At 45.0% G+C, this 13,395-nt stretch overlaps 1 protein-coding gene across 5 annotated transcripts in view; it reads left to right on the top strand.

Annotated features, from left to right (window-relative positions):
• Positions 1–2,952: 2,952 nt before the first annotated feature.
• The window catches only part of TACC1 (transforming acidic coiled-coil containing protein 1), a 120,591-nt gene continuing 110,148 nt past the window's right edge, over positions 2,953–13,395 (top strand). For 2 of the 5 annotated variants that reach the window (XM_019440745.2, XM_019440742.2), the window contains exon 1: positions 2,955–3,226. The gene's annotated coding sequence lies outside the window, so the exon portion shown is untranslated. Of the gene's footprint in view, positions 3,227–13,395 lie in introns of all 5 variants that reach the window. The other 3 variants (XM_019440740.2, XM_019440744.2, XM_053901066.1) reach the window with 3 other exon arrangements.

The following is a 13,395-nucleotide window of genomic DNA, read 5'->3' as shown; positions in this document are numbered from 1 at the left end:
TATTAATCCACCTTATTAGAATGTACAATTCAGTGGTTTTTAGTATATTCACAAAACTGTGCAACAGTTGCCATCATCAGTTTTAGAACATTTTCATCATCCCTCCAAGAAACCCCGTACCTTTAACTGTCAACCCCAAGGACCCCCGCTCCACCACCACTTTAGCAACCACTATTACTTATTAATTGTGTAAACCACAATTTACTTTCTGTCTGTACAGAATTGCTCGTTTGGGATATTTCATATAAATAAAGTCATATAGTATGGGATGTTTTGTATCTGATTTCTTTCACTTAGGGTAGTGTATTCAAGGTTCATCCATGTTGAAGCACGTGTTAGTACTTACTTCTTTTCATGACTGAGTAATATTCTATTGTATGGCTATATCACTTTTGTTTATCCACTCACCAGTTAATGAACATTTGGGTTGTTCTCATCAGCAGCTATAATCCATAATGTTACTGCAAATATTCGTGTACAGGTTATTGTGTGGACATACGTTTTCAGTTCTCTTGAGTATATACCTAGGAGTAGAATTGCTGCATCCAGTGACACACATATATTTATTTCCTCCCTCTACTAGATTAAAAACATCCCCAGGGCAGAGTCTGAGGTATTTGTCTCCTGACCCAGTACTATGTACATTGATGTTCATTACATGTTTAGTGCCTGGAATGAATAAATGGATGATATTCGCAATTCTAACAAGGAACGTGATAGGGAGTTGGAGGCTAGACAGGCAGCATGAATAAAATGAATATTTTCAAAAAACTAAAATCATGGGGCGCCTGGGTGGTTCAGTCAGTTAAGCGTCCAACTCTTGATTTCGGCTCAAGCCATGATCCCAGAGTCGTAGGATTGAGCCCCTCATTGGGCTCAGTGCTGAGCATGGAGCTTGCTTAGGATCCTCTCTCTTTCTCTCCCCCTCTTCCTTGCTCTCGCTCTTTCAAAAACAACAAAAACAAAAAACCTCAAATCATGAACAGTCTTGACTCTGACAAGTAAAACTGCAAAATACACTTCTCAGAACCCCAGCATCCCTTCTGTAAAACGAGATCAACAATACTTTACAGAGGTGTTGCGTTAAAATTGTTCTCCATCTGAGGAGGCCTCCAATAGAGCTGGCACGCACACTAAGCACTCCACCAGTGCTCTGTAGCTGGTTAAATTCAGTGTGGTCCCTCACCCACAAACCAATCAAAACTTGGGCATTTTGTGAAATACTGTCTAGCTCTAACCTGGAAAAGACTGGATTTTCATCTCAGCTTCAAGCTCTGTCTTTTGCTGCCTATGAGATTGTTATGCCTCTGCCTATATTCATGATATCAAAGCAGTTAGTTTAGCAAGTGGAAAGAGAGGACTAATCTAGTGACTCATGCTCTCAGGATGAGAGCTAGAAATGCCACCCCACCAATTCTGCCTGGCAACATCTCCCCTGTGGTGAGCTGGGCCCAGCAAGCTACACACTCTTCACATGTGGGGAATTAGACTCTTGCCCTCATTTGGGGGCTTGGTCAATCTTTTTAGAACACAGCTTATCTATTGCTTAGATATCACATAGACTCAATTTGTCAGCCTCTTTTCAGAGTGTGATTCTTGAGAGCATTTGGGGACAAAGACCAAGTGAGGGAGTTCTATGTTTATTACGTATACTATTATGTTAAAATATGTTAAAAAGTAAAATGGGCATCTAGTTAAATACTTTTAATGATGGGCTAAATTTTGTTGATTAGGATTATTTCCACACTAAACCAAGACTGAAATGATAGAATCTGTAAACTTCAGAATATGAATGCATTTCAATTACTTTCAAGTTTAGGTACAAAACTCAAGCTAGAAACAAAAAATATATATATATCATTTATGTCAGTCTTGCTTTCCTGACTAGGTACAAATACATTATCAATACATCAACTCAAAAATCTAAAGACCGCCAGCCTCAGCCTCTTATGTATGCGGTATCATTTTTGTAAATGAAGGAGACTTCTAAAGCATCTGACATTTTCTAAACTCACGAATTGGCAAAAAAGAAAAAAATTGTTCTTATCTTACTTACACGATTAATTTGTTTATTACTCACCTCCTTTTAATAACTAGAACAGAGGGGACGTTCTCATTTCCTGTTTGTGAACAAATCCCCAATTAGCACTGTGAGAACTACTGAGTTTTATTGCAAGGGTCAATAAGTACGGTAAAGGTTCCCAATTTGTGGTGGCATCTGACAATTCACAGACATGCCACCCTCCAGGCGATTACCAACAGCTAGATCACCCCCACCCACCACCTCCAAGAATCACAACCCGTGATCTTGCCGTCCCATCTCTGAGGCAAGTTTGTTACTTGGAAGTGGACCCCATTTGGGAAAGGTAGCCAATTCCTACGTTACCGTCATAGAAAGACCTAGAACTAAGAGAGGGTCTTGAAGACCAGCATTACTCCTCCTTACCACACTCCAGGCACCCTGCACTGTGGGTGGAGATGTGAGCAGGGAAAAGGTTGACCTAGACCCACAGTTTAAGGACATTTTTGCTGCAATCTTTTACCAGTTATTGTTGTTGTTTTTCCAGTGGAAGGGAGTAGGAAACAGTCAAGAGGAATATGGGTGTGCATATTTCTTGAAATCCAGACGTTCAGAGAAAAAAAAAAATCCATGAAAAATGTCCCTAATACAAAAATTGGCAAAACAAATAGCCCTCTCTTTTTAAACTGAACTTTGTAATAGGAGAAATTCTCTCACAAGGAGAGAGTGTTCCTGAGCCAAGTTTAGGCAGAGGAAAATTTTTCCAGCATGTCAGGAACGAAGCTGACGTTCCATTAAGAAAAAAAAAAATGTGCTAGAGGAAAGAGTAAGGGGGAAAAGGCACCAGAATTCAGACGGAGCTTTGAATTCCAGAGAGGGCACAGTTGAGAGCCCACAGAAAAACCCCCTCTGAAGGGAGACTCAGCCCATTTCTCCCTAGACCTCCCAGCCCCAGTGGACATTTCCTGTTCTGCCTCTGGAAATTCAAGCCAAAAATTACAAAACATCCTTTTCCCTCTGACCAAGTGCTTGGTTCGGAGACCGTCCCCTCCCCACGTCCGTGATCTCAGTGCCTGCCCTCCCCTTCCTTCCGCGGAACCCCTCCCTGAGCAGCAGCGCCGGCTTCCCAAGCAGGGTTGATGGATCCGCGGTAGCAGGTGGTGGAAGAGGGAGACAGAAACGACCGTGGGGACCCCAGCCGAAGAGGTAGGAACGGGGGCACCGGACGTTCTTGCGACGGTCTTGCGATCCTTTGACATGTATTGAGCCAAAGAGGCACTTGTCCTTTAAGCCTTGGGCTGACGGTGTTCTTTTGCCGGTGGGGGTGTGGGGGGGGGGGGGGGGCGTGGACGCACAGCCATAAAGTCCGACGTTTCTTTCCCTCTCTTTCCAAGTTGAACTTTAATTCCTGGGTTCCTGGAAGCACACGTTTTGTTTGATTTCTGGTATGGAAAGCGCTGTGGCAGAATTCTGAGAGTTCCCTGATTTCTCTGGCTTTGGAGGTTTGTCTCTTCTTCTTCTTCTTCTTCTTCTTCTTCTTCTTCTTCTTCTTCTTCGAGTCCCTGGAATGTCACATTTGTAAATACCTTCAGCTCTGAATAGATCGAGTGGCATTTTCGCAGTGGTGAGCTGGGGCGCAGCCGGCACCCAGGACCTTGACCACGTGCTCTGCCTGCTGGCCGGCAGTGCTGTCTCCTTCCCCTGCCCCACCCCCACCAAGGGCACACTCTGGAGTGGCTTCTCCAGGCGTGGAAATGTGGCGCAGGCCCCCAGGGAACCTTGAGCACCAGCGCTGCGCGTTTATGGGTCCGCCCAGGTGGCGTTCGAGACCCAGATGAGCGTGGCAGAGGTCACCCGTCCACCCGGGAGGCTGCGTGGGGCCCTTGGCTCTGTCAGGGACGTGCTCCTGGCCGTGCGTCGCCGAAAGCCAGCCTTGGCACCACATGTGCTGACATGGGACCGACACGGAGAGCGCAGCTTGGCTTCTGCCTAAGGAGTAACTCAAAAATTTATGAAGCAGTCATAAATGAAGCATCTCAAATGCCCTCTCTTTGAACTCGTGTGGCTTTTACTTCTCTGTATTTTGCTGAGCCACACACTTGCACTGCTCTCTTACAGGCTGCATAAATGAGAGCGTGAATTGAACAGACTAGTCATAACCTATTAGCTGGTGATCCCAAGACAGCAACGGTTGCTGGTGCCAGGCACCATTCTAAGGGTGGTGGGTGTCACTGTCGTCCCCTTTACTTACCCATGAGGACACTGAAGGTGCAGAGACAACCAGCCCATGGCAGAGGTGGGATCTGCACTGAGGTAGCCTGGGGCCCCGGTCTTTGCTGCCAAGCTCTGAAACCAGGAAGGTGGGGATTTGAATCTTGGTTCCTGCATTGCCTCGTTGGGTGACTTTGGACAAGTTCAATGCCCTCAGCCTCAGGTCCCTCATCTGTAAAATGGCATAGTGATAATCTCCACCTTAGAGAAGAGCTGCGAGCGGTAAAATAGATTTAAAAGATGATTTTATTGAAGCCAGTGAACAATGCAAGCAAGCCCTTCCCAGTCCCTATAGTGTGTGGTATGAATGTGGAAGGATCTCTTGCAACTGAAAAGCCTCAGGGTTATGTGGGTGACAGCAAGGGTGCCTTGTGAGGATCTGTACCTTCCATGAGGGACATTGGACTTTACTTGCCAGTCAGTACAGGACTGTAGCCGCCAGCTCACTGGACTCCAAGCTCCCTAAGGGCAGGGTTCGTATAGTATGTCTTTTTATTTCTCTTAAAAAGTGCTTCTCGGGGAGCCTGGGTGGCCCAGTTGGTTAAGCGTCTGACTTCGGCTCAAGTTACGATCTCACGGTTCGTAAGTTCAAGCCCCGTGTCAGGCTCTGTGCTGACAGCTCAGAGCCTGGAGCCTGCTTCAGATTCTGTGCCTCCCTCTCTCTCTGCCCTTTGCCTGCTCACACTCTGTCTCTGTCCCTCAAAAATAAAAATAAAACATTAAAAAAAAAATTTTTTTAATGCTTCTCAAACTGTGGTCTGAGGTTATCATTGTCTTTCAGAAGGGACACAGGGTCCCTTTGGGGAGGAGTTCAGCCAGATGCCTCCTCTTCCTACTTCCAACCAAGCACCTCCACCTTTATGGACTTGTATGTTGGGGTGCCCAGCTGAAGGAAAGTTTTGAGAACAATTTTGAGAACCGTTAAACTGGAACAAGTCATGCGTCTGGGCTGAAAATGACTGCTTGTGGGATGGAGTTGATTTCCGGGAGGATTTCTAGCTTCCCTGTCCAAGCTCTCACTTGGCCCTCCCCACTGCCTCCGACTTAGTGATCATCTCCTGCCCTGGGGCACCCAGTGGAGGTGTGTGCCGGCCAGGTCTGGAGGTGAACTCTTCCATCTCAGGCAGCCCGTCCTCGTGTGCAGGGACAGGCAAGCTTATATTACAACGTGGCCTCCCTCTGAGTCTTTTCTGAATGTGCCCTTCTCAACTCTGTTCCCAGTTATGGACTGCATGATCAATAATCATAATAGTGTTACTGCTCTCTTTTAATGATAACAGCTTACCTACTGAGCCAGGCACTGTGCTAAGCACATTACACCAATTAGCTCATGTAGTCCCCACAAAAGCCCCCCAATTAGGCAGTTGGGCAGGTCCCTCACTCTGCTGATGGGGCATCTAAAGGTAGAGACATAAAGTGACTTGCTCAAGGGCACCCAGCTGGTTAGGGTTGATGGTGGATTTGGAACCCCATCCTCTGAGTCTGAGCCACACTGCCTTGAATATTTTTGCAGCCCTGTTTGACAGGGATAAGAGGGATATTGTTGTGTGTTTTGTTCATATTTTGGGCAAAGGATGCCCCAGAGAATAGGCTGGGAGGAACAGAGTGACCAAGGCCAGGACAGAATGTTCCATGGAAGGAAGGGTGCTTCTGTGAAAAAGTGGAATCAGGATTTTTAAGCTATATCCTTGGTAAGCTTTACTTCTTCCTTCAGAGGTGGTGTGATTTAGTGGGAAAGAACAGCTCTGTAGCCAGACTTCTCGGGTTCAAATCCTAGTACCACCGCGTATTAGTTAGGTCATCTTAGACAAATTATCAAAATAACGATATCCCATATAGAGGGATGATAATGACAGTATCAATTTCATAGAGATATTATTATGATTAAGTGGTTTAGTCCACATAAAGCATTTAGAACTGTGTCTGGCAGAGTATGCACTCAGTAAATATGTTATTATGTGTAAAAGAGGTTGTTGGGTTAACTTTAGGTAGCTGGGTGGCCATCTGGAAATAAGTACCTGGTGTTTGAGACTATAAAATGGACACTAACAATTTCAACTGTGAGCTGGGTGGGAGAGGGTTGTTCCTGGACCCCAGCCAGAAAGGACCAGGGTCCCAGCTTAGGACTTACGAGAAAGAATTAAGATGTTCTCTTAGAGATTAAAGAGGTAGAACTAAAGCAGCTAGTCTTTAGGGTTGGCCTTGCCAAATTGGATCCTTTGATTAAATGAAGTATAATTTATTTATCTTTGAAGTTATGGTAATTAGTCCCACCTCTGACCTATTGTTATTTTGAAAAAAAAATTGCTTGTGCTTTCAGTGAGCAAATGCCAATGGCTGAACCACTTATATTTTTAGAAGAATGGCTTCAGGGTTTCAAGCTGAGATATAAAATTTAAGAGCTAAATATAGCAGATAAAAAGCCAGTAAAGAGATCATGAATTACAAAAGAATTTTGTGGCTTTTTCAAAGAACAAATCTGTGCAGAGCCTAAGCCTAGATTAAATTTGCAAGGATTTTGAAAGCTATGTGCATCAGTTTGCCAACCTTTACTGGAAGGAAAAGTAGGCAAGATATGAATTAATAATTGGTATTTATTGAGCACTTACTATGAACCAGGCACTGTGCCAAGTGCTTCATACGCATTTTCTCATTTGCTTAATCCTCAGAACTGCATATCAAGGTACTACTTGTACGTATCCCCAGTTTACAAATGCAGAATGCAAAGTTTAGAGAAGAAAACAATATGCGTAAACACACGCACAGCTGGTAAGTGCTAGGGTTGGCACTAACTCAGGACCGTCTGGTTTGCGCATGGTGCTTAAATCTCACAGTTTGGTTCTAGTGGATCTAATCCTCCCTGATTTAGGCCATTTCTGTCTGTTTGAAGAGTGCTGTTGGGAAGAGGATGGAGGGAGCAGGAACACCCACAGCATGAGGTCTAGTGAAGCACTTAGGCATTTTATAGAACCGGAGTCAAAGATGCAAAGGCAGGCCGGGGTCGGGGTGCTGGATGCACAGTAATTGCATCTAAGCAAGCACACTCTCAGGCAGGGCCCGGCAAGCAGGTTGCTATCTGAACCTGTTTCCATTCTCTCCAGAGTCCCTGTGTCCAGGAATTCCTCCCTCCTTTTCTTTATTTTAGTTTATTTTTTATTTTTTTAAGTTAATTAATTTATTTTGAGAGAGAGAGGGCAAGCGAGCAGGGGAGGGGCAGAGAGAGGGAGAAGGAGAATCCCAAACAGGCTTTGCACTGTGCAGACCCTGAGGCGGGTTTGAACCCACAAACCCATGAGATCATGACCTGAGCAGAAATCAAGAGTTGGACACTTAACTGACTGAGACACCCAGGCGCCCCTCCTCCCTCCTTCTATGCAAGGATCTCTGTCACTTTCTGCAAGACAGAGAAGGTCCCAGCTGCAGCCTCCCACTGAGCCTTGCTTTGCACCTCATACCCTCAGCGTCCTGTATCTAAAATGAATCCTTTTTGTGGTCCATCAGAACTCCCTTTGACCAGTGCTTGACTTTCAGCCAACCACTGGAAAGTGATTAATAAATGAATTGATACGCAGGTTTGGCTCTAATGGGAGACTTAGATCTCACCCTGGCAGTGAGGAGGGGAAGCATTTTGGAGAAGGGAGACCCCCAGGTATCCCCTAACCACATTCCATGGTGGCTATCTGCTCCAACCCTGGAAAGGTAGCCCCTTTCTGAGGGTCTGAGGTCCGCAGTGCAAGCTTCTCACGTGTTCTTGATAGAGAAGCTGCTGAATTATCTGAATTCTCACAAAACATCTTTAGCACCGGCTCGGCAGGGGCAGCTCTAGACAGCAGTGTGACATAGGTGATGCTGTTCCCCAGTGCCCAGGTCCCCCCTCTGTGTGTCCTTTTGTCTTTCCTGGAGGCCCCACTTCCACTTATATCCCTCACACGCAGACTCTTCTTCCTTCCTCACCTCCAGCAAGCTCCTCAGGCCCTTAACTCACTGGACAACATTGAAACACATATTCCTCAAGTGTGGGTGTGTGTGCAACAAGAATCAAATTGTTTTGCTGGAAACAAGATGACAATGGAATTTAGGAATTAGCAGTTTGGGGAGGGATTTTAAGGATTTGGGGATATCAGAGTGTCTGGGTGGCTCAGTCAGTTAAGTGTCTGACTTAGACTCAGGGCATGATCTCACCGTTCGTGGGTTCGAGCCCCATGTTGGGCTCCATGCTGACAGAGCCTGGAGCCTGCTTCGGATTCTGTGCCTCCCTCTGTGTCCGCCCCTCCCCTGCTCATGCTCTCTCTCTCTCTCTGTCTCTCAAAAATAAATAAACATTAAAAAAAAAAAAAGGATTTGGGGTATAGGTCCTTGTTAGGCCCCCCCCACCCCCAAATCACACACTATAAACCAGTGCTCCTGTGGGGCCCATCAGGAGTTATGGAAGGTCCTAGTTAATGACTATGGGTGGGGTTAAGAGAAGGGAGGAAATCTGTCGTTTGTCCCGGGCCACCCAAGGTGTATGGGGATGGGGGAGGGTGGGTAGTTTGCACCTCCTACACTTGCAGGCCTGAGGGGCTAATGAAGATGTTCTCTTCCTTGGCCTCATCCTCCCTTTCCAAAGGAGTTTTCAAAGAGACAGAAGCAGACGGGAGTAGTTGTAAAAGCAGACCTAATACAGAACAAAACGTCTCAAGGCAGCAGGGGAAGGCTTGGTATATGTTCCTTGTTCAACGTGGGGCCATCCTGGACCCTTGGAAGTTTCTGTAGTTTGACTCTCTGGCTAATTATTACCATGTGTGTGGCTGCTGGCAGCCGCCCCGTACTGGGGCTGCCAGGGATGTTGCCAGGCTGGCCTGAGGGCTGCACCAGCTGCCCGGGCCCCCTGGAGCTTTCTGGAGGGACAAGCAGACGTGCCCACTGACCGCGTCCTGGCCATCAGGTAAGTGGCTTGCCTGTCTCCCCTGCCTCCTCGCCGCACGCCGTTGGCTGCCCTGTTCCAGCACGCCTGTGACACGTGCACATGGTGAGTGAGCACAGCCTGCTCCTTTCCTCCGAGCGGCTCAGTAACCGGCATGCCCCACACGTGCTTGCATAAATGCGGAGGTGCGTCATGGAAAAGAGGGGCCTGCTGATATCTGAATAAGCAAACAGCTGTCAGGACTCTAGGCATGTGTCAGCGTTAGCCTGCTAAGGGTTTAGTCTGCTTCTAGGATCCAGAGCATCAGAGCTGAAAGGGATCGTAAAAACCTCCTAGTCTACATCCTTCCTTTTGCTGATGAAGAGAAGGAAGCTCAGGGTAGTAGTGACTTGCCCAAGGCCACAGAGCTAAGACCAGTCTGTTAAGTGGATGGTTTTGGGAAGAGATTAAAGTTATGCGGTTGCCATATATTTCCATGTGCCCTTATAAATCCACTCTCCACTCTTCTCCACTTTTCTCTGTGTGCAGGAGGCTGATGTGAATGGCTCCCTTCCAGTTAGGTGCAGGCAACAGAGGCCACTGGCAGGAAATCAGAGGAAGGGAAGAGAGTGATATGAGGTGCTTATTCCTCTGCCCGTTTGCTGCGGCATTGCTGGGGGCCGACTGTGTCCCCTGACCGAAGGCCACAGCTCCTGTCAGCCCTCTCTCTCCATCCAGCTCTGTCTCCCTCACCCTTTAGGCCTGGAGTGGTGCTGGAGTCTCCCTCATTGTTCAGCTATGTGAAACTACACTCTCTGGAGATCTCTCACACTCTACTCAGACCTTTGTATACAGTCCTTTTGTTTTTTTTAAGCTTATTTATTTTGAGAGAGAGAGAGCATGCGTGTGCACAAGCTGGGGAGGGGCAGAGAGAGAGAGAGAGAGAGAGAAGGAGAATCCCAAGCAGGCCCAGCACTGTCAGCGCAGAGCCCGACGTGGGGCTTGAACTCACAAGCTGAGATCATGACCTGAACCGAAATCAAGAGTCGGAGACTTAACTGACTGAACCACCCAGGTGCTCCTACAGTCCCTTTATCAAACTCTCAAACTGGGCAGTGTTACCTGCCAGGATCCTGACTGATACATGTGGGTGGCTTTGTTTATTACAGAAAGAAAAATCTATATGAAAGGAAGGTGAAATTTAGGAAGAGGCTATGTAAGTTTCCTGTGGCTGCTCTAACAGATGGCCACACACTTGGTGGCTTGAAACAACAGAAATTTATTCTTTCACCGTTCTGGGGGCCAGAAGTCCAAAATCAGTATCACTGGGCAGAAATTGAGATATCTGAAGGGCCATGCTTCTTCAATAGCTTCTGGTGGCTGCCACTCTCCTTAGCTTGTGGCCACATCACTTCAGTATCTGCCTCCGTGGTTGTATTGCCTGTTCCTCTTCTGTGTGTGAAATCTTCCTCTGCTTCCCTTTTTTAGAAGGACTCTTGTAATTGCATTTAGGGCCCACCCAGATAATCCAAGACAGTCTATCCATTTCAAAATCTTTTGTTACATTTGCAAATAAAATAAAATTTTTATAAATAAGGTCACATTTACAGGTTCCAGGGAGTGGGACCTGATACCTTTGGGGTCATTATTCAGCTTACTACAGAGAGTGATAGAGGCACAGGTGAATTCCTTCAGAACAATTTTTTAAAGATTTTATTTTAGAACAATTTAAGGTTACAAAAAACATTGAGGGGAAGGCAGAGAGATTTCCTATATGCCTCCTGCCCCTACACATGCATAGCCTCCCCCATTATCAACAATATTCACCAGAATGGTCCATTTTTACCAAAGATGAACCTACATTGACACATCATAATCACACGAAGTCCATAGTTTACCTTATGGTTCACTCTTGGTGTTGTACAATCTATGGGTTTGGACAAATGTATAATGATCTATACCCATCATTATAATCTCATACTGAGTGTTTTCACTGCCCTAAAATCCTCTGTACTATGCCTATTTGTCTTCTCCACATCCCCCTACACTGGCAACCACTGATCTTTTTACTGTCTCCAGAGTTTTGCCTTTTCCAGAATGTCCCATAGTTGGAATTATATAGTATGTAGCCTTATCCTTGGCTCCTTTCACTGAATAATATGCATTTAAGGTTCCTCCGTGTCTTTTCATGGTTTCACAGCTCATTTATTTTTAGCCCTGAATAATATTCCATTATCTGGATTACCACAATTTATTTATTCATTCACCTACTGAATGACATCTTGGTTGCTTCCAGGCTTTGCCAATTATGAATAAAGATGCTATAAACATCTGTGTGCATTTTTTATGGACATAAGTTTTCAACTCCATTGCATTAATCCCAAGGAGTGAAATTGCTAGAGTGAATGGTAAAAGTATGTTTAGTTTTATGAGAAATTGCCAAACCATCTTCCAAAGCAGTTGTCCTATTTTGCATTCCTTCCAGCAATGTATGAGAGTTCCTGTTCCTCCACATCTTCACCAGCATTTGGTGTTGTCAGTGTTCCAGATTTTGACCATTCTAATTGGTGTGCAGTGGTATCTCACTGTTTCAATTTGCATTTCTCTGATGATGTATGATGCGGAGTATCTTGTTTCTCTATTCTATCTTTTTAATTTAAATCCAAGTTAGTTAACCTATAGTAATGATGATTTCAGGAATAGAATTTAGTGATTCATCACTTACATATAACACCCAGTGCTCATCCCAACAAGTGCCCTCCTTAATGCCCATCACCCATTTAGTCCATCCCACCACCCAACACCCCTCCAGCAGCCCTCAGTTTGTTCTCTGTATTTAAGAGTCTCTTATGGTTTGTTTTCCTCTCTGTTTTTATCTTATTTTTGCTTCCCTTCCCCTATGTTTGCCTTAAATGCACATGCTCATCATGTTTGTTTCTTAAATTCCACATATGAGTGAAATCATATCATATTTGTCTGTGGAGCATCTTTTCAAATGCTTATTTGCCATCTGCATAGCTTCTTTATTGAAATGCCTGTTATAGTCTTTGGCCCATTTTTTTAATCAGCTTGTTTCTTTTTTTTTTAATGTTTATTATTTATTTTTGAGACAGAGAGAGACAGAGCATGTGCAGGGGAGGGGCAGAGAGAGAGGGAGACACAGAATCTGAAGCAGGCTCCAGGCTCCGAGCTGTCACCACAGAGCCCGACATGGGGCTCGAACTCACAAACCGTGAGATCATGACCCGAGACGATGTCAGACACTTAACCGACTGAGCCACCCAGGCGCTCCGCTTGTTTCTTTATTGTTCAGTTTTAAGAGTTTTTCGTAAACTTTAGGTAATGAACTTTATCAGATCTGTCCTTTGCATATATTTTCTCTCAGTCTGTGGCTTATCTTCTCATTCTCTTGACAGTGTTTTTCAAACAGAGCAGAAAATTTTTAATTTTAATGAGTCCAAGTTTTTAATAATTTCTTTCATTCATTGTGTCTTTGGTATTGTATCAAAAAGTCATCTCCACACTCAAAGCCATCCATATTTTCTCCTGTATTATTTTTGAGAAGTTTTATAGTTTTGCATTTTACATTTAGGTCTGTGATCCATTTTGAGTCAGTTTTATGAAGGACGTTCCAGTTGTCCCTGCACCATTTGTTGGAAAGACTATCTTTGCCCATTGTCTTGCCTTTGCTCCTTTGACTATATGTGTGTGGGCCTATTTCCATGCTCCCTGTTCTGTTCCATTGATTTATTTGTCTGTTCTTTCACCAATAGTGAAAGACAGTACACTGTCTTGAGTACTGTAGCTTTATAGTAAGTCTTGAAGTTGAGTAATGTCACTTCTACAACTTTGTTCCTCTCCCTCAAAATCCTGTTGGCTATTCTGGGTCTTTTGCCTCTTCATATAGATAATTAGAATCAATTTGTCGATATCCAAGTGGCTTCCATGGTGTCTCTGCTTATGCATCTCTGCTCTGGTAAGCAATGACTTTCTGTACTCACCTGTCTGTCTCTCCAATCTTGGGTGCAGTGGTTTGTCCTGTGTCCTTCCCTTTCTTATGGATCAAAGAAGAGTTGTTGATTTTTCAGTCTGTTCAGCTTTTTACTTGCTGTTAGGACAGAGTGGTAACTTCCAAGCCCTCATGCAGTACCAGAAAATTCCAGAACTATTCTAATGGCCCACTTTTATTGACACCTCTGTTTGACAAAAGCATTGCTCA

This window comes from Panthera pardus, unplaced genomic scaffold (assembly GCF_024362965.1).
Source record: "Panthera pardus isolate Hobbes unplaced genomic scaffold, ASM2436296v1 HiC_scaffold_13, whole genome shotgun sequence".
In the NCBI taxonomy this organism is placed as follows: Eukaryota; Metazoa; Chordata; class Mammalia; order Carnivora; family Felidae; genus Panthera; species Panthera pardus.
The sequence above is the reverse complement of the archived record's forward strand: the minus strand, read 5'-3'. Positions and strand labels throughout refer to the sequence as shown.